The following is a 21933-nucleotide window of genomic DNA, read 5'->3' on the forward strand; positions in this document are numbered from 1 at the left end:
CCATCAATTCAGCCTACTAGCTGCCACTGATTGAACACTTACAAGGTATCATGTCAAGCTCTTTCTGTGCACTGTTTTTATAATGCTCCCAGAGGTGTTATGGGTAGTGACAGCTGCTAGCCCTATTTTATAGAGGAAGAAATGGAACCTCAGAAATGTTAAGTAAGTTGGCCAGAGTCACGTGTGTGCTAAGTGATAAATGTGCCTTCCCTTTTTCTGAAGCTCAAGTCCCAGTCTTAGCTCACTTACTGTGATGACTTAACAGCAAAATCTAAGGGTACGGTTGATGGATCCAAGACTTCTCCAAATCCATGGGTGGGTGGGTGGGCCAGGGTCAGAACCACAGACTGAGCTCAGCTTTGCACCCAGTGAATCCTCTGACTTTTCTACTTTCTCTTCTCTTAAAAGGAAATTTTGAGTCCTGTTGACACAGTCAGGGACTGAGCTAATGATAGAGACTGTCATAATTAAGAAGCACAGATATAAAGAGGAGCAATAAGGATTTGTATTTCAATGACAGTTGCTGACTGTATAAATGAGGATTTTCTGAAGGTAGACAGTCAAGGACCTGGTTACTATGTTTGAAAAGGCAGAAATACATGAAATTTGTAGACCTTAAATAAAACTTAAAAAAAAGTTATTCTGAAAAAAAGAAACAAAAAGAAAAAAATCAAGAAAAGGCAATACACCTGGGCCAGCATGAAGCTTGTTCACTTCTCAGTTCTAGGCTTCTGCATTCTGTATTTGCTTCCTAGCCTTGGTAAACATTTAACTTTATGATCCTTGCTGAATGGAGCAGAATGCCTTCAGTAGGTGAGTGATGTCATGACTACTGTATAAGCACATACACTCTGTGTTTGTATGAGGGTGCTTTAAAAAGTTCAATGAAAATGGAATTAAAAGATAAGTTGCTTCTGGCACAAAAATTCTGAAATCCATGTGTAGTTTTGTCATAGTATGCAGTTTCCATGAACTTTTTGAGGATTCCACATACTTACGGATTTTGGAATTTTTTTGCTTCAGAACAAATTTTATTTCTCATAAACTTTTCAGAGTACCTTCATACAGAACATGTCCCTCAATATGTAATCATCACGATGTAATTTTAGGAGCCGGAACTTTGAAATCTGGCCCATCTGGGATTCCTGTGTCAGGCATTGGTGTAGATACAGATAAGATAAACCAAGAAGTCACACCACTCACCAACTATGTGTTTTTGGTAAGTCCCCAAATCCCTCTGAACCTCAAGCTTCTTGCCTATAAACGAGGACACAACAAGGTCTGCCTTTTAGCATTGCGAGGATTAAATGAAAAAGTGAAAGTTGAGGGCTCAGTTTAGTGTTAGGCCACTGAGAGGTGTCTGTAAATGTTAGCACTATGGAATCTGGGTGATAATTCAGGAAGAATGTACAGGATAGATAGTAAGGGGAGGACAGAAAGCAAGTATTACTTTACAGTGGACCAGGAAATAGTCTCCAGACTGTGGTTTTCAGGGAGGCTGGATGTGGTCCTGGAACAGAGATGTGCAGGCTACATAAGCAAGCCTTGGTCTCCCAATCTCAGATTTCCCCCTGATAGGAGATGACCTTTGAAGGAAGGCAAGGGCAGTTAGTTTCCTTGGGCCACTGATCATAGGTAAACCATCTTCTCTAGTGTTTAAATTGTGAACAGGTACACTGGAACAGTGGTTATTAGATTGATGATGTTGGAAGAGTTACCTCTCAACAAATGATAACAACAAAACACTGAGTCACTGCTATGAGCCAGTGACTTATAAAGTGCTTTTACAGAGTTCATTTCATATACTAAATTAAGAATTGAACCTAAGATGAATGAATGTTGACTACTACGTGACTCAGGCAAGGCCAACCAAAGTCACAGAGGCCAGCTTCATGAAGCACGTCTGAGACCCCAATTCACAGTCCATTTCTGGAGAACAGAGCTCAATGAGGAAAGAATGCCCTAGCTTAATACGAATGCCTTACAATACTGTGGGAGTATTGAGTACCCAAAGGACATGAGGCCAACCCTAGAGAGAGACAAAGAACAGAAAGGAGGATGGGAGAAGGAGAGAGGAATAAGAGAAAAGAAAATGAGCCAAGGGAAGAGACCCTATCTCAGTAAAATGCTGTTAGGTAAATTTGCTGAAAATCAGAACTGTGTGACCACTGGTGCTTTAAACCTTCCCCTCGAAGCTTCAACCCCGACTGTCTAAGCACTGTCACAGAGCCTCTGCTCCCTTCCTGTGATGCAAAAGAGCATAATGCATACCACATGACTTTCCAATTAAACCTCAGGCTCCACTCACCTCAAGAAGTCTCTGTATCATTTGTCCTTGCCTGCAAAATGCCTTCCTCTCTGCAACCTGACTAGCTGCGGGGTAGGCTCTGGCAGCTCATCACGAGTACAATAAAATCAGGTTTATTCCCTCCATCAATCATCCAATAACATTCAAAGAATTGCAGCCATTAATCCTATCACTTGAAGCAGGGAGGAGGGAATAATAATTTCATTATCTTTTACAATTGCTTGTATGTTTTTATGATTATTTGCATTATTAAAAATTCAACATGTGCCTAAAATGAAAATTGCAAGCTGTTTGAATGACACAGGCTTTTTGATCCTCCTTCTGTCTTGGGGCACATACAAAAATTTCTCCACAGAGGTGAGAAACAAAGCCATGTTCTGCAGGGAGTGAGAAAAAAGCCAAAAAAATCCCATCAGTGACACAAACGAGGAGTGATCTCGAGTTTAGCCCTTCTTAATGCAGGGGGATGAAGGAAAGTTTCACCATTTGACTTACATCCATTCATACCTTACAATTTGATGCTCCAAGGACCTTGGTTTGCTTATCGTTTCATCCATCATAATAGATCTTCTTGTTTGCAATTCTACATATTTGTAGATGTTAATAATAACATTTATTAAATGCTTACTGTGTCCTAAACACATTTGTGTTGACTCTTTGCAACAGCCCTATGTTGTTGGTTTGTCTACCTCTATTTTATCTGTGAGTCAGATGTCATAGACACTCACCAAGGTGGAGGAAGATTTTACAATGTTTACATCACAGTCTCTTATTTACGATATGGCCAATAGCTATTTTATTGTATCCAAAATTGACCAAAATTGAGTATACTTATAATTTTTTATTAGAAAGAACCTATTTTACTCAAAATGTCACTTTAACCCTATAAAAAAATCCTGCAGGAAAACAAAACATCTTAGGGTTATGTTTTTCTGATACCCTGGCACCCTGGGGAAATATCAATCCTTCAACAAACATTCATTTATAATCTTCCCTTTGTACATCACGATGTTAAGTTGTGGGGGTGCTAACAAGGTATCTAGCTTCCAGTTTCCTTTCTAGTTCATTTGAAGAACTATGTAATTATCTAAACAATTAAATTACTGCACATAAGAACTACACAGTTTACTATAGTTCAATAAATGCCTCAAGGTAGAACACAATGAGCTAATACATGAATAATAGCCCTAATGATGACTGTGGTTCAGCGGAGAATGAGACTAATGTGAAAGCAGCCCAAGCCCTGTCAGAGATGCTTCTAGTAGTAGATAAAGACCCTCCCTACTCTCTTGGAACTAACATCGAGGCTTCTCCTATGATAATCTAACCTTACTTAGGTAATGATGACTGGGAGTGGCCTAACCCAGGACCTGGAAAACTAAGGCCTGTAGGCCAAATATGGCCCACTGCTTGGTTTCTGTATATAAAGTTTTGTTGGACCTCATCCTTGCCTATTTCTTTACATGACCTCTGTAGCCACTTTCACTTTACAAGGGCAGAGTTGCATGGTTGTGGCAAATACTGTGCAGCTTGTGAAGCTGAAGTATTAGCTTTTCTGCCTTTTGTAGGAAAGTTTACTGACTCCCCTAGGTATGTAGAGCATAAATGGTATCCCAAGGAGCCCAGTGTTTTAGTAAAGGTAAACTTGAATTCTCTGGCAGTATTGTTTGAAATCCCATGTTTCAAAAGTTTTATTTAAAGTATACTAATAAGGAAAACCATAAACATTTTGCATTCTACCCTATAACACAGTTGCTTTTGTTTCAATATACAAATAGCCATAAGTTGGTATGACAGTCCCTGTTGGATTCTGGGACTTTGGGTTGCATGAATGTTCCAGCTTGAAAAATGTGGCCTGAATTAGAAGTAGTACATCTGGGAGTGAATATTTGGCCTAGCAGTTAAGACAGTGGTTAAAATGAGTGTGTCCCATATCAGGGTGCCTCGGCTTGATGCTTAGCTCTGGCTTTCAATTCCAGTTTCCTGTCACTGCAACCCTGGGAGGCACTGCTGATGGTTCAAGTGGTTGTGCTTCTACCAAGCGTGTGGGAGACATGGATTGAGTGCTTGGCTCCTGGCTCTGGCTCTGGCCCTGGCTATTTTAAGGATCTGCGAGAGTGAAACAGTGAATGGGAGCTCTGTCACTTGAATAAATGAGAAAACCAAAAACAAAAAATAATAAATTTCTAAAGTGGGACTTTTCAAGCTATTGCTTAGGGGAGTGGAGGTTTTCTATTGTATGTACAACCCCTCCACCTCCCAGCAAAGAGGTGACATCATTTGAGAAAGGCCACTGTGGATGAGTTTTGGCCCCAGCATCTGCCCCCTCTTTGGACTCTTTGGACCAGCTGGAGTTTACCAGGGTCAGGAAACCTTTTGAGGCAGTCTTAGTACTCGTTTAGGTTCTTTGAAGTATTACAGTTTGCCTAGTAGGAAGAAATATTTTGCTATTCTGGAATGTGCTATGCTTTGTTCCTTTTCCTCTGGGGAGCTCTCTTCGAGGTGCTTTGCTGGAGACCATCAATATATTCTGTGTGGACAGAGGCTGCTGCAGGAAGTACTGCTTGGCTTGTGGTTATGGTTACAGATTATTCTGCTGCCTTTATTTATTGGTTGGGCATGTCTGGTGGTAGAAACACTATTCTGTGTGGTTTGTATTTGTTATTGACGTACAAAGGAACATTCATTATTGATTGGGTGCTATTTATTTTTTAACTCTTTGGAAACTAGCATCAGTTCACATTATTAGGTGTTACCCAGCCCAAATGAAAAGAAAATCACGAGATCAAACAGACTCAGCGTCTCCTCTTGCTGGGACAGGGTTGGCAGGTAAGGCAGAGGGATCATTACTAGTTAGGGCTCACTTACAGTTCACTCATTAAAGATGTTGACTGAGGGCATACTGTGTGTTTGGTGCTATGCTAAGTCCTTTACCTGCAGGATCTCATTGGATCAGCATCAGCATCACTCCCAAGTGGAGTTTTTACATGCATCTTAAAGATGAAGATGTTGACCTTCAGAGTCTTTAAGCAAACTGATAAGGTTATTCAGTTCAACAATAGTAGTGATCATTTAACATTTATTGAGTACTCAGTAGGCTAGTTACTTTGACAAAACACTTTAAACATAGCATTTTGTTTACAGAGACTTTATGAAGCAGGTACTATGATAACTCCCAGGTGATAGCGAAAGTAATTGAGTTTCAAAGAAATTAGAGAATTTGCTAGAAGTCACTAGACCAGTGAAGAGCAAAGCTGAAAACCAAGCCCCAAAAGTGTGAATTCAGTCATTTTTAAAAACCTGTGCTGTTACAGACGGCCCTATGTGTTAGGATGGGGCTGCCATTCAACAAATGCACACCCTTTGAAGCCAACACTCCCATTAGAGCTGCCAGCACGTAACTCTAGGTTGCTACTTCTAGCGAAGGGCCTGGCCAGAGTCCTTCCCTCCCAAAAGGAATGTCAGAGAGGGAGGAGAACTCAGCCTCTCTTTGCATCTCTCTGGATGTAGGGTGGTGAACAGGGAAGAGTGAGAGACCAAGAGTTCAGAGGCCCAGTTTCTAGCCTCATCTCTAATCCTGTGTAACAGTGAATAAGCGCCATCTTTCCTCTGATCGGTCACTTCGTCTGTGGAGTGAGAGGGTTGGACAGGACACACACAACCCTGCCTTCTGGGTCCAGCATCTTTGCTTCCATCATTCAATCTCGGAGATACTGTAGATGTTCCTGTGGCCCCTAGTGTAGTGAACTAAAAGTCAGGAAAAATCTCTGGATGTGAGGGACCACAGATTATTCTGGAAATAAATGTTGCATTCCGGGAACCTCCTTGGAGTCAGTGCTGGGGCAGAGGAGTCATCTAGATGGAAGTTTGGAGTCTAGGGGAGAAGAGCACGAGGCAGAGGCTGGTGAGAGGAGCTGATCACAGGAAGCAGAGCTGCGCACGCCATTGGGGGTAATGAGAACACCACTGATTCAAGGCAGGGGAAGGCTTACTCGGTTGGCCAAAATCTAAATACCAAAACATCCATCCTTCCCTGGGGCTGCTTTTCTTATCAGTTTGACCCCTCTTCCTCTCTAGGGTGAAGCCCACTCACACCTCCCTTCCCCACCCCCTCTGGAGCCTCACCTCCCCTGTGTACCTTGCTGGATAATTCCAGCCCTCACTCATCTCTATCTGCTTACAGTCAGCCCCTTCACGCACGGGTTATTTCTCAGTTCTCTTTAGTTGATTCCCTGGTGTGTGTTTGGGCTACAGCTGGGCTCAACCCCCAGGGAACCTGGCCCAGTCTGCATGCTTAGATTTTTGCTCCCTATCTCAGAGGGCCTGGGTTGTGAAAGTGAGACCGAGTGGAGTTAAACATCTCTGACATCTGGATACCCATGCTGCCACATGAGTATTTACTGCATTTCCACTGGGTACCGGGCCTGGTGGTGGAGACAGCACAGGGAGCCAGAGCACTACCGCTTGCCCAAGAGCTTCCTTCTCATTTGTTTTCCCCTGCGCCACCGATACTTCTTCCAAAAGCTGAACAGTCAGGCCCATATGCATATGTACATCTGATTTGTTTTTCAGAACATGGTAATTGTAGGCTTTCCTATTTTAGCTAGGATTTTAAAGGGAGGGAGCCAGCCTTGATTTAAATAAGAAATATGAAACAATAACAATAAAAACCAGTCTTAAAAATGGAAAGAACAAAACAAACATTAGGTACTGGTATTTTTAGGGATCCTAGCTCCTTATGTAAGTCTTTGTTGTTTATCCCTGAGCTGGGCTGCAAGAATACAAGGCCCCATTTAAGGATCTGCTACCTGTAAAGACATTCTAAAATGCACAGAAAAGGTTGGTGAAGCCCAGAACAGAAAAAGAGTTATGATAGGATTTAGCCACTAGATGGCAATCCCAGGCTATAAATGCTTGCCCAATTTTTAACCAACAGCCAGAGAGCCTTACTAACATTCAACCACTGTGCATGCTTAACTCCATGTTCCCAAGTACATTTCCATTTGCTGCAGATATATTTGAGCTGATTTGGAAGCGTTCAAGAACACACTAATTCATTTACATTCTTAACTACCTTTTAAATTCAGGCAGGTAACGGTGGTGGACTAATACAGAGGAATTGTAGTTATGGTTAACCTTCAAATAACTGAAAAATAAATCTTGACTATTTTTTGTTAAAAACAAACCTTGATTTTGGTTTCTATAAAAGCATAATAGTGACAAGGAAGGTAAGAGTATTTTAAGAAAACTGAATTCAAGAAGATGAATTCCAAGGTGGCCCTGTCCCTAGATGAGTCGGAGGCAGCAACAGAAGCAAGGTGCAAACAGCCATTCAGAGTCCATTTCCTTAGAGAAGCCAACACTGTGAACAGGGAGATAGAATATCAGGGATTTCAGTCTTTGGAATGGAAAATGCCACTGGATTATTCTTTACTGGTGCTTGATAACTCCCTTGAACTTAATTAACACTGAAACACAATCCTTCCATTTCCTGTGATTGCATCATTTCAATCAGGTTCTACCCCAGACATCATCAGGAAATGGACTAGATCAGAGAGGATTTCTATTTATTTCTGACATGGAAGGAGATAACATGACCCAAGAATCAAGCCCTAAGTGGACTTAACAATAGATTCCTCCCCTTCTTGCTTGGTCACTATCTGTCAACAAGATGAAGACTTTAAGTATCAGGCAGCCAGATTCTTTAGCACGGTCTCACTGTCAACATGCACAAGGACACACAAGCTGTAATTTCCTGTAGCACAACAATCATTTTCCAAAACGACTGTTTGTCAATAAAAATACATTAAAATGGTTTGATACCACAGATGCAAAGACCTGTTGGCTACCTCGATGGCTAGACAATGGGCGGTGCTTTTGCCCTTGCTGTTCCTGAGAACATCTGGCACTATCTGTTGACCATATTTTTGTTGTTGTCACCATAGCAGTGTTATTGGCATCTATTCAGCCTACAATTAAAGATTTCCTTCTCTTCCATTCTTCTTTTACAACTTTTAAGAGCCTTCAAGAACTTTATGGAGTCCAGGGATTCTGCTGAACTTCAGTACAACACACAGGACAGACGGCCTGCAACTGAGACTTAACCCTCCCAAGATGCCAATTATGCCAACATAGAGGAACTCTTAGCCAAATCTTTCCCTTTCATCTAGGAGTTGGGGAATGTTCCATAGTCCTAGGAGTCACCCTAATCTGTCAAGGAGAGGAGGAGCTGTTTGTCTATTACTGCTTGGGCAGGAATACCATGGCTGGCCACTGAGTCTCTGTCCTCCAGGGCTTTTCTCCCCACTCCCCGCCCGTGCACCTGCACACCCTTGCCAGCTCCAGCTGCGTGTGAATTGCATCAGATCACCCACCTGTCTCCAGGAGAACAGAATCCAGGAATGCCAATGACTTGTTCTCTGCTAAATACACAGCTTTGAAAATATAGGAAACTTACCCCAAAAACTTTGCCAGCCTCTTACAATAACCTTTTTTTTTTGAATCTCTTATTAAGAGATTGAGTTTCTCATCTCTCTTCAGATGAACTCTCTTCCTACTTTACTGAGAATTTAGAAATTCCCAGACACAGATATATTTTTTTCCCTTTGCATTTTAATTTTCTTCCTATGCCATAGGGCAAGTTACCTACAGGTGCTAAGAATCAGCTTTTCCTATATGTAAAATGAGAATGATAATAACTACTCACCCGAGTGCTCTCAGATGGGGCATACACTAGCGTCTAGCTCAGGCGCCACCTCCTTGAGTGAGTTTGGGCCTCCAGTTGCCATGTCTGTGGAGTATGATCTTGCAGTTTGGGCCATCTCTGCTTCATCACCAGAGCACAAGACCCAGCCTAAATCCATCAGATTCCCTCATTCTGGAATGTGAAACTTGGCGAGGGGAGGCACAGAAACAGGTTACCCTTGGAGTGTGCTTGCACTGATGGCAGTTCATGAGCTTATTGTTTGGGTGACTTAAATAAAGTTTATTTTTGGGGGCTGGCACTGTGGCTCAGCAGGTTAAAGTCCTGGCCTGCAGCACCAGCATCCCATATGGGCACTGGTTCAAGTCCTGGCTGCTCCTCTTCTGATCCAGCTCTCTGCTATGGCCTGGGAGAGCCAGCAGAAGACAGCCCAAGTCCTTGGACCCCTGCACCAACATGGGGGGCCCAGAGGAAGCTCCTGGCTCCTGGCTTTGGATTGGCGCATTTCTGGCCATTGTGGCCATCTGGGGAGTGAACCAGCAGATGGAAGACCTCTCTCTCTGGCTCTACCTCTTTCTGTAACTCTTTCAAATAAATAAAATAAATCTTTAAAAAAAGTTTATTTTTTAAAAAGGTGGGTTTATTTATTTATTTTATTTTTGCAAAGCTTCTATTGTAAGAGTGTTTGAAAAGGTAACACGTCTCCTTTTCCTTAGCCACACTTGTTTTTTTAACCTTTTGCACAGAGGTTAGTTTTTGTTCATCTCATAGTTAATGACATGAAAGAGAAGTTGGCAAGCTTTTCCTCCAAAGGGCCAGATGGTAAATAGTTTGGGTCTTCTGGGCCACATGTGGTCTCTGTTATGTATTTGTTCTTGTCTACCCCTTCAGCAAATGTAAAACCCAATGTCAGCTGATTTTGTACAGAAGCAGACTGGGCCAAATTTCGCCTGTAGGTGGCAGTGTGCTGAGCCCTGGTATAAAATAACTACTTTGGCAGACACCGCAGTCTTCAGCCTTCTTGTCAGTCTCCAGTAGAGAGCGGCCTTGAGTCTAGTGGTCCCCGACCAAAGTGGAAATGGAGCGTTCCTGCTCACTGCTGACTTCCAAGCAATTTGTCCATTCATCCGCTTAATTCAATACATTTCATGAGCACCTACTATGTACACACTCTTAACTAAGTTTTATGCTAGCAGATTATTTCTTGTGTTTCTTCTTTAAAAGGGCTATCCTTCCAGTTTCTCTGAATCAGGAATTACTGGGTCTTCATACTCACATACTTTAGGGCAAATCAGCATTAAAATCTCTAGCAGCACTCAAGAGCACTCATGATTATAAAAAATGAATCTAGCTAACAATGATATCCTTGCACCTGATCCTGTCACATCCTTCTGAGAGCCAAGTCACGGCCTAGGTGAGGAAAAACGTGGAACTATCTCGTACAAAAAAGATGTTTTTCTTTCAGAGGCTCAATTTTTTTTTTTAAATTCTAAGATCTAGGACACTTATGAATAATTCTCGTTTTTCTAATTTAACATAAAGTCTGGATCTGGGTGGGGCTCTTCATTCACTACTTCAGCCATAAAACCATATTTAGGGGTGAAGATTGCCTGAGGCAGTTTACACCCACTGCCACATATGACTCTGCTCTTTCAGGGTTCCGACTATAGTAATGAATTTTCTGAGTCCTCCTGCCACTTATCCAAGGTGACGGAAGACTTTAAAGAGGTCCAAAGGAACACAGGATTTCAGTATGAAAATACAAAAGCTATTCCTAGTCCACATCTGTGCTACAGGCATCAGCTATAACAAAATGGCTTCCCACACCAGCAGCACACGGCACAGTTTGTAACAAGAAGTGACTGATTTTCCTTCTGACCACGTAAATGAAGGGAGAAGAGCCCTGGGAAACCAGTCAGCAATGTTCTCGCATTTCTCCTGTTTGCCCGTGTGCACAACCAGTTCTCCCTTTGATCAAGTTCATGGGGGTGAGAACCGAGTGGGTCAAGGTTATCGCTTGTGCTCTCCTCGCTGTGTCCTTTTCTTTGTCCTCGCTCTCCTGCTTGGCTGCTTTCTCCCTTTCCCTCTGCAGCTTGTCCTGCAGTTTCTTCCTTTGGGACTCATCCCGAAGCAGGTCTCGCTCCAATCTTGGGACATGGAGGACGTCTTCCACACTGGTGTCTGAGGACAGAGATCTATCAGACCCAGGGCTCGCTGTGGTGGCACCTGAGTCATCCTCTTCATCTGTCACATCCATGAACTGGGCCAGGAGGGCAGCCTTCCTCTGCTTCTATTCTGCTGACCCCACCCCGGGCGACAACACCAACCGTGTGGGCTTCTAAGTGAGGGCAGTAGTAGCCCAGACCTCATCTTGTCTTTTTCACTCTGGCGACAACACTTGAAATTTCGACCATCCATCCACAATTTCCTCGCAGACATTAAGAGAGATCTTCTTCCAGGAAAGCCTGCAGGATGCCCTGAGGAGTATCCAGCTTATCTTCTTCCTCCTTCTTCAAGACACCAAGGATGTGGACACCATACACGGCTCAGTCCACTCCCAACAACTCCAACTGTCTGTCTAGCCTTCCCTGTTCCCACAAAGCTGCCTTCCCTGTTCCGATTGTCACCTTTGCCAGAGGCTGCCACAGCCACTGGGCACTGCCATCTTGGGGTCTTCTTTCTTTATCCAGTTATGTTGTCCCTTCTCAATGTAGTTCTTTAAGTTCTTTCCCCTTAGTTTCCAGTGCTCATTGTATTTTGCTTTGACTCAGCCTGTATTTGTAGATTTCCTTCTTTTCTCTTCCTCCTTTTATATCCTCTTAGAACCTAAGTCCCTACCCAGTCCCACACTTGTGAGACTGAAGACTATAGACATTGGCAGATGCTGCGTGTTGCTGCAATGCCCTTCCTACCCACACTGTACTTGCACGTGCTTCCTAGTCAAATCCAAGGTCATTTCAAAGCTCATCTCTTCCAGCAGCATTCTTTGCTTTTTCCAAAAGGGTCCTTAATATTTTATATATATACATATATTTTTAACAGGCAGAGTGGACAGTGAGAGAGAGAGACAGAGAGAAATGTCTTCCTTTTTGCCATTGGTTCACCCTCCAATGGCCGCCGCGGCCGGCTCATCGCGCTGATCCGAAGCCGGGAGCCAGGTGCTTCCTCCTGGTCTCCCATGCGGGTGCAGGGCCCAAGCACTTGGGCCATCCCCCACTGCCCTCCCGGGCCACAGCAGAGAGCTGGCCTGGAAGAGGGGCAACCGGGACAGAATCTGGCACCCTGACCAGGACTAGAACCCGGTGTGCCGGCGCTGCAAGGCAGAGGATTAGCCTAGTGAGCTGCGGCGCTGGCCTATATTTTATATTAATAACATCCATGACTTATTTCCCTGTGAATGCATGTACCCTAAGGATAAAGTTTTTCTTTTTCATCTTGAGGATCTGGTAGTGTTAGCTATACTTCAGCTAATTAATTGATAGTACTGTATAAATGCAGACTCTATTTGTGGCCTGGAAACTTCTATAATTGTGATTTTTTTTTCAATGCTCTAATAAAATGCTAACATACAGCAAAATAAAATTCAGATAAAAGAACCTCTGTCAAATGTTTTCTTCCCGATGAAACTTTCTGTAAGTTTTCCCATTGCAAATTAACTCCTTCCTTTCATATGTTATTCAGATAATTCAGAAGATAAAGCCAGCTGTGGAAAAGAATGTTTTGCAAGTTGGAGTGCTAAGAAAAATGAAGCAAGAGAGAAACCATGAATGTTCCAGGAAAACCATCCAATGGGAGGAATGCAAACCAGGGAAATTCTGAGTAGAGTGAGCTATTCAACAGAGATAAATACAGTTCTAATTCCCCTGGAGATGACTCTGGCACAAATACGAGGTGTAAGAGAGAGCGTAGGATTTAGGTAAAACGGGGGCAGAGAAAGTTGGTAATAGTTTCCTTGCCTAAGCTTGTTTCTCAGAGGATGTCAGGAAAGATGATCTTGCAGTCTGTACCCAGCGGGGCCCCCACCACCCCAAAAGGAAAAGCTGCAAGAAACTTGTCTAATAATTCTGAGCCTGCAGTGGATCAGGATGTATAGGTCCTGTGCAAGCAGCAAAGGTCCCCGGCTCCCTGCTTCCTGCATCGTGGACACTTACGCAACTCCTGCTGCAAAAAGCCTAACAACTTAATCTCTGGAAGGCAGTTTCTTTGGAGACTCACTACCTTCTCACTGTCTATTATACATATCAAAGTAACAAAATCTTTCCTCTGAACAACTCCCAAGAACTTGAGGCTGATTGTCTGGCAACACCTCCAAGCCCAAGGAGCCTGGTGTCCCCTAGCCAGGACATCAAATGTCCCACAAGACAGTCATTCTCCTCTGATCACCACAGGAAGAAAATTTCAACACGAATTGAAGAATGTCCTCAATTGACTAAGCCTTTACGGAGAGGGCAGTTGTGTTGACACTCGGAGCCTCCGTGTGCAGAATTAATCTAGAATTTACTAACACCACTTCGTTTCCACCAAGGTCATTCTTATGGTGACCATTTCCAATCATATAGAGCAAGATTCTCTTTGAAAGCTAAATTTAAAAACGAGAACGGACTTCAAGATAAATGTAAATAGAAAACGCGGAATAGTTCTGGTGGTGTGTGGGCACGATGTGAGGGAGGTCAGAATGACTGGAATTTGGAATGCCACAGCTCCTGCTGCACGATTAATGGCAGTGACTGATGAAGATATGTGGGATCTGAAAGAGAGAGGGTGTCTTACAAGTGGATATGTGTCTCAATTCTTCAAGCTGTATTTGGAGAAGGCTTTTCTATGACCTGATTAATATGCATATGTGAAGATTTATTCATATTTAATGTTACGTTCTTAATTCCTCTGAATCATATCCATGCTACATTTTACTTTCTTCCTAGTTGTCTGTGTGAGTGTGTGAACACATCTTGCTTTTAACAGAAGACCAAACGTTAACTGTCATATTCTGGTGCTGACAAATTATGCAAACCTCCGTCTAATCCAATTATTCTGTATAATTAAAGCAGTTAGTTTTAAATTACAACTGAGTTCAATTTTAAGAGGAAAAAATAAATCTCTCTTTTTAATTTTCTAGTGCCTTAGTTTTATCCAGCTTTGCAAATTGTACTTATGGCTTGCCTATAAAAATAAACTTAAAAGTAAATTATGATTTAAATCCCTATGGGCAAGCTGTTCTGCCTTGTTTGTTAGGAAGCAAATAAGACCTGCTTTATGGTCTGTTTACTAAACTAAACACTTCAAACTCAGGGATTCAAAAGAAGTCAATTACATTAATGCAGTTGGCACAGACAGTACTAAATACAGTAATGGTCTCAGAATGAGAATCTTTACTACAAATCATTCTTTAATATTTTAGAAAAGTATACAGTAATTTACAATTAAAAGGCGTCTATACATTACTCACGCTCACCACCTAAGCTGTCCTGCAAGCACTCTCTGGAGTCGGAAGACCCTAACTTATGAATCTTTTGTCAAATTAGCTTTGATTGCTTAAGCATGCATTTATATTTCTAACACCTTCATCTGGATTGTGTGCTGATGTTTTAAAAGCCAACAGGGAAACAGAGGATTCTTGTCTCCTCAAAATTCATTATTAGTTGAGGCCTCCAATACACTCAACCTCAAACTGTCCTATGGAACTCTAAAGGAGAAACCTCAGGGTAAGCAATGTGTTCATAAACCAGTTGATCTATCCTGTACCCTAAGGAAGTTTCTGCAGGTAGAATTTTTCATGGTAATAATGTCTTCTCTTCTCTAGGTGACATTCTTTAGACATTCTATATTCCCTCTTCGCTATTCAGATTCATAAAACAGCAAGGTGTCCTGCTGTGTGACTCACTGCCACGGGCATAATGGCATGGCAAAGAAACCCTTCTTGACATGGTCAGAGAAGAAAAGCACTACACCAGCTCCGATCTCTACCACAGCAAATGCTGCGTTAGCTGCATTCACTGGCCTGGGTCCTTGGCAGAAGTCAGATTCGATGTAATTCTCTGTACCTATCAGCCATCATGTAATTGTTTTCTTCCAGATGCAAAAACAGCAAATAAAAGCATACGGGAATTAGAGAGATATTAATTCAGGGATAACCTTGGATTTTCTGTATTTAATTAAATTTCCCTTTATTGCATGCAAAAACTAGTAACTAATTACTAGCAATACACTTTCCAGGTATGGTGAAAAATAAAGATGTTCTTCTGCAACTCAGTAACGGAACCACAACTATCTGGTTGCTCAACCCTCAAACCCTACTGGATGTCCTTAACTCCCTGCTTGTCCCCACTGCTCTCAGGGCAAAGCATAAATACACACGTACACTCACACATGCACACGTTCTTGAACCATGAGCCTTTTTGTGTCATTCTCCACAATATTTTCTCCTAATTATTTTAAAAACAACAACATGATTAAGGTCTAATTTACACACCATAAAATTCATCTGTTTAAGCGTACACTTCAATGATTTTGTTGGCAAATTTGTAGCATTATGCTGTATTCTAATTTTAGAATACAAACACTACCTCGAAAAGCTCCTTTGTGCCTGTTTGTAGCCATCACAATCCTAGGCAACTACTCATCTATCTTTTGTCACCACAGATGTGTGTTTTATCGAACATTCATTTAAATGGAATCATATAATATGCGGTTCTTTGCATCTGGCTTCTCACAGCATAATTTTTGTAGGCTTATCAGTGTTGCAGCACAAATCAAGACTTCAGTCTTTTTTTATTGCTAACTAGCCCAACCACACATGTAATCTCTAAAGCATAATCGTTACACATTCAGGAACACTCAGTTTGAACTAGAATATCACCAAGTCATTTAGCACCCTGCCTCTCCCAGCAATCTTCCATCCACAAAGTAACTGTCATGATGGTAATCCTTTGCCTCTGATTCTGTGAGTACTTCCGGTTATGAAGGAAGTGAAAACCATGGCTGCTAAGCTCTCTAGGGTTCCGTCCTCACCTACCACTCCTGACTTGCCCCCTTGCTCGCAGAATCAGGATCCGGTGCTGTTCTTTCTGTACCGAAAGCATCACCATCTGACTCCCACCTTGGAGACTTACTAACTCACTCTTTCCTCTTCCTTGACCACTCCTGCTGTTGATCATCAAGGGGACTGGATCCTTGACAATGAGCTCTCAACTCCAACAGCACCTTCTCATAGAGGTACTCAAGGGAGTTTCCCCCTACACAGTCATTCCCCATCAATCGTATCACCCTATGTAATGTTTCTCAGTCTTACCTTCTGCCTCCCCACTCTGGAATACACAGTTGCTCAGGATGGGGACCATGTCTGTCTTGAACAGTGTTAGATCTCCTATGCTCAGAGCACTACCTCAGCCAAATTTTTATTTAAAAATTCATCGAATGAATAAGAAAACAGGTAAAATCAGGATACAAAGTAGATGTGAAGATTTGAAACATATAGACAGAAACCAATTATTTACAATTATTACTTTTGGACGTATAGCCAGAAGGGCCATTCCTGGATCATACAGTAGTTGTATTTCTGTTTCTTTATAGCATCTCCATACTATTTTCCATACTGGCTGTACTAATTTACGTTCCAACAGAGAGTGTACTAGAGTTTCCCTTTCCCCACATCCTCACCAGCATTTGTTATTGTTTTAAATCATTTTTAAAAAACTTTTTTTTAAAGAATTTATTTATTTTATTTGAAAGCAAGAGTAACAGAGACTTTGTTCTGGCTGGACTGGTAATGTTTCTGGAACTGTATTTGCCCACTTTCTTTTTAAAATAAGTATTCCTATGAAGGAAATGTAATCACTCGTCCCTTGATTGGTTTAACCACATACAGTGAAAGTATATACTTGTGTCTAAAGCATAAGTACAAATAACATGTCACACTGCTGATCTGGAGTTTTCTGTGATATAACCCCACTTCCTAACAAGGTGTTTGAAGGAAATTTCAAGGGACTTGTACTTACAGTCACCCTGGCAACCCAGGTTTAAAATGAAGTCCTATTAACTGCCTCATCGTCAGAGTGTTTTCAAGGTTATTTCTCACGTGCCTGTGTATTTCCCATTTCAATGTGGGTCAAGCATTTTTCTTAGTTAATTTTTTGAAAACAGATAAGAAAGTCAAAAGGAAAATAAAATCCTTTCTTGAATTCAAAATGATATATCTCTCGATACTAATATATACAAAATTATATGTATGTCTGTATATATGTAACACACCCACACATATTTTTTCCATATATAATATTTTTCCTAGACCCAAGAAAAGTTTAGGTGTAAGGTAATACAGTTGATAGATGATCTTAGTTTACTGTAACTGAAGTCAATTGTATTAACCTTGGACATAAACCTTGCTCGATGAATCCATATTCACTTGAACTTAATATAAACAATACGAATTTAGTATCCTGATCACTGAAGGCTAAAATAAGTTGGGAAAAAAAACCTATTAAAAACCTTGAATTAGATCGTGATCTCTCACCATATACAAAAGTCAACTCAGAATGTATTAAAGATCTAAATGTAAGGCCAGAAACTATGAAATTGCTGGAAGAAAACACACTGGTATAGGCCACAATTTTTTGGATAAGCCCTCGAAAGCACAGGCAACAAAAGAAAAAAAATAAACGGGATTGCAGAGCTTCTGCCCAGCAAATCAAACAATCCAGAGTGAAGACAATTGACACAATGGGACAAAATGCTTCCGAGCTATTTATTCAACAAAGGATTAATATCCAGAATATAAAACAACTCAAAAAGCTCAATGACAATAAAAATCCAATTAAGAAATGGGGAAAGGATGTGAATAGACATTTCTCACAAGAAAAAATGTAACTGGCCAATATATACATGAAAAGAATGCTCAACATCACTAGCCATTAGGGAAACGCAAAGCAAAACCACAGTTAAATATCAGCTTACTCCAGGTAGGATGGCTAACATCAAAAAGACAAGAATTGTAGGTGGGAGTTATGGTGCAGTGGGTTAAAGCATTGTTTGGGATACCTGCATCTCACACGGGAATACCTGGTTTCAGGTCCCATCCCTGTCTCTGATCCACATTCTTGTTAATGCACACACTAGGCAGCAGCAGATGATGGCCCCAAGACTTGCATCTTTGCCACTCATGTGGGAGATCTGGATGAAGTTCTTTGTTCTTTGTTCCTTACTTTGGCCTGGCCCAGCCCAGTTATTGCAAGTATTTGAGGAGTGAACCAGTGGATAGAAGATTTCTGTCTCCCTTCTCTGTCATTCTTTATAATTTATAATACATAAATCCTTAAGCATCTTTTAAAAAATAACAAATGCTGATGAGGATGTGGAAAAAGGGGAACTCTTGCACACTTCTGGTGGGAATGTAAATTAGCACAGCTAGTATAGAAAATAGTATGGAGATTCTATAAAAAACCACAAATACATCCACCATATGATACAGGAATGCCACTTGGAGGTCAGGAAATAAGCCTGACACAAATACCACCTGTTCTCTTTCACATATGGGAAACTAAAACAATTTAACTCGAACAAGCAGATAGTAACTCCTAAAGATTGGGAGGAGCAGGGGGAATAGAGGGAAGTTGGAAAACAGGAGCCCAGAACTCAATCCAGATCTTGCATGTGGGTGGCAGGGCCCCAAATACTTGAGCCATGACTTGCAGCCTGCCAGGGTCCATATTAGCAGGGATCTGGAACAGAAAGTGGAACTGGGACATGACCCTGACCACTCTGATAAGGACTGTGGGCATCCCAGGCAGCATTTCATCACTGTGCCACATCCTGCCCTCCCCATGTATTTTGTCCCATTACTTTGTATTCTCCTGCTGCTTCGACCCAAAATCCTGCACAAATATTACAGAGATGTTAACTGCCCCTCCCCACCATGTACACACACCATCATGTAATCTGCTTGCCTAGTTATATGAAGTATCTGCTGCTAATATGATCATTTCAATCACACAGCTTTCTATGTATCCAGACAAACGGAGCGAATCGAGACTGCTCGGTCAGGCTGGGGCGTGACCTTCATTTCAGTACAATGATTTGCTTGCTGTTTGTGTACAAACAGCTGAACTACATCTTAATTCTTGGCTCAAATGTAAAAGCTGTAACAAATTCTCTGAGGATGCCAGAGAAAAAGAACGCTTCCTGATGGCGGAAGCTGAAGAGAGAGAGAGGTCTCCCCCAGCAAATCCAACCAGTGACTTTCCGTCCTCAGAGGACAGAGGTGGAGGGCATTTATTCACTCAGATCAAGTGCTCAGCTGCCCTGTTTGCTCCAGGACGCAGGACTTTGAGCACTTCAAGTGGCAAATCCAGGGAACACTGAGATGTGTGGATCACCCTGCTCACCAACAAGTAGAAAATAACTAGCTGTGAACTAACACAATTTCTAGGAATTTATCCAAAAGATATGATCGTAGAGGAATATGAAGATTTCCAAACAGGGTTATCTATCACATGCAAGTATCTGTAGGTGGATGTGGACACAGCAATAGGTAGAGCAAAGCAAACGCCAAAATATTTACAATGAAGACTTTGCATATTGGGACCATGAGTAATATTTAAATTTTCCTTATATTTTCTCTCATTTTTTTGGCCAAAAATTGATTAATTTCCTGGTCATAAAAATATCAAATCTCATTTCCAAATGTAGGCCAATAACAAGACAAAGCAAAGTGCCATATATAGTTACCAAATAAGTATTATTGGACATCTATGCATTAAATATGTGTGTTCCCTCAGATTTTTTAGCAGTTGCATCTGTTAGGAGACTCCTGGGTTTGAGATTCCGCTGTTGTATTGGGGGGTCAATCCTGATTTCTTTCTGTGCAGCTAAAGATTATTCTCATGAAAGACTGCAAGCACTTAAAACCAACATTATCTACAGAGAGAATCTCACTGGCTCAGTGAGACTGGACCCACAGTGGGTTATTTCTTGATAGATTTTTCCACTAACACCTCCCTATGTGCAGCAAGCTGTGCCACCAGCACAGTGCAATCCACCTTACAGACCAAGCAGGAAATAAAACCTAGCTGAGGAAGAGAATGAGTTCATTTTCTTTTCTAGCAGGTGTCAATGCCACCCTAATGTCAGCATGTAGTGTTCGATACAAGACAGGCATATGCTAACATGGAGGAAGTGCACATTTGGTACAGCTGTGGAGTAATTCTTCCAGGGAAAAAAGGACCCAGCTGGAGAACTGACTGGCTCAGCCCCCAACTGTGTGTCTATTACCTACAAGGTTGTGAGAGATGCTGGGCTAACTTCTACTCAGTCAAGGTCTTCCACCAAGACACGGGGCCACACCTTGCAGCTCAGCAAGCAATGTGTGTAAAGCAAGGCTTGGTGGTTTTGAACAATTGCACACTCATGAGAGATGAGTCAAATGTTGTCCACTATTAGAAGGCAGCCTCCAGGGCACAGCACTCCTTTTGGAGAAGAGTCAAAAATGGAAATTACAAACTCTTCTTGGATCTACACCCTAATGTACCTCTTTTTAAAATTTAAAATTTTGGATTAATATGTAATACTTGCAATATTTTAAGAGGCACCATGCAACTTAAAAAAAAAAAGATTTATTTGAAAGGCAGAGCAGCATACAGAGAGGGAGAGACAGAGAGATCTTCCATCCACTATTTTACTCCCAAATGGCTACAACAGTCAAGCCTGCACCAGGCCAAAGCCAGGAACCAGGAACTCCATTCTAACCTCCCACATGGGTGGCAGGGGCCCAAATACTTGACCAACTTCCAGTGCCTTAACAGATGCATTAGCAGGCCACTATATCAGAAGCGGAGTAGCCAGGACTTGAAAAAGTACTCTGAGTTGGGACACCAGTGTCACAAGAAGCAGCTTAATCCAATGCACCACAACACTAGCCCCTGTGCAGTTTTTCAACACAGAGAGAGCTTAAACGAACCACACCAGACAAGCAGCCTGTCTAGCTCCTTAGCTTTGTCTTTGAAGCCTCCCAGTTCATTTCCTGCAGTGTCTTTTCCTTTCCTTTCCTTCTTATTTATTTATTTATTTATTTTTAAAATTTATTTCACAGATAGAGTTACAGATAATGAGAGAGAGAAAGACAGAGAGAAAGGTCTTCCTCCTGTTGGTTCACTCCCTAAATGGCCACCACGGCTGGCACTGTGTTGATCCGAAGCCAGGGGCCAGGTGCTTCTTCCTGGTCTCCCATGCGGGTGCAGGGCCCAAGCACTTGGGCCATCCTCCACTGCCCTCTCGGGCCACAGCAGAGAGCTGGACTGGAAAAGGAGCAACTGGGAATAGACCCCGGCACCCATATGGGATGCCAGTGCCACAGGCAGAGGATTAACCAAGTGAGCCACAGTGCCGGCCTCCTCCTTCATATTTATTTAATCATTGAAGGGAAAAGTTGGGGCCGGTGTTGTGGCACAGTAGGTTAAGCCTCCATCTGTGGTTCTGGCATCCCATATGGGCACTGGTTTGTGTCCTGGCTGCTCCTCTTCCAATCCAGCTCTCTGCTATGGCCTGGGAAAGCAGTGGAAGATGGCCTAAGTGCTTGGGCACCTGCACCCCTGTGGGAGACCCAAAAGAAGCTTCTGGTTTTGGACTGGCTGAGCTCTGGCCATTTGGGGAGTGAAACAGTGGATGGAAGATCTTTTCCTCTGTCTCTCCTTCTCTCTGTCTGGAACTCTACTCCCAAAATAAATAAATAAAGACCTTTTAAACAAAAAAAAGGGAAAACTTAGAGAGGTAGAGAGAGAGAGGGAGGGAGGGAGAGAGAAAGAGAGAGAGCGAGAGAGCGCGCACTTCCATCTGCCGGTTCACTCCCCAAGTGGCTACAATGGCCCTGGGTGGGTCAGGCTGAAGCCGGGTGCCATGAGCTTCATCCAGGTGGCCCACATGAGTGGCAGATGCC

At 42.2% G+C, this 21933-nt stretch overlaps 1 protein-coding gene and 1 pseudogene across 8 annotated transcripts in view; both read right to left on the reverse strand.

Annotated features, from left to right (window-relative positions):
* The window catches only part of CADPS (calcium dependent secretion activator), a 506306-nt gene that overhangs the window by 211584 nt on the left and 272789 nt on the right, over positions 1-21933 (reverse strand). The gene's annotated exons all lie outside the window — the stretch shown is intronic.
* Positions 11022-16262, reverse strand: LOC133766676 (coiled-coil domain-containing protein 43-like; annotated as a pseudogene).

This window comes from Lepus europaeus, chromosome 9, assembly GCF_033115175.1.
Source record: "Lepus europaeus isolate LE1 chromosome 9, mLepTim1.pri, whole genome shotgun sequence".
NCBI lineage: Eukaryota > Metazoa > Chordata > Mammalia > Lagomorpha > Leporidae > Lepus > Lepus europaeus.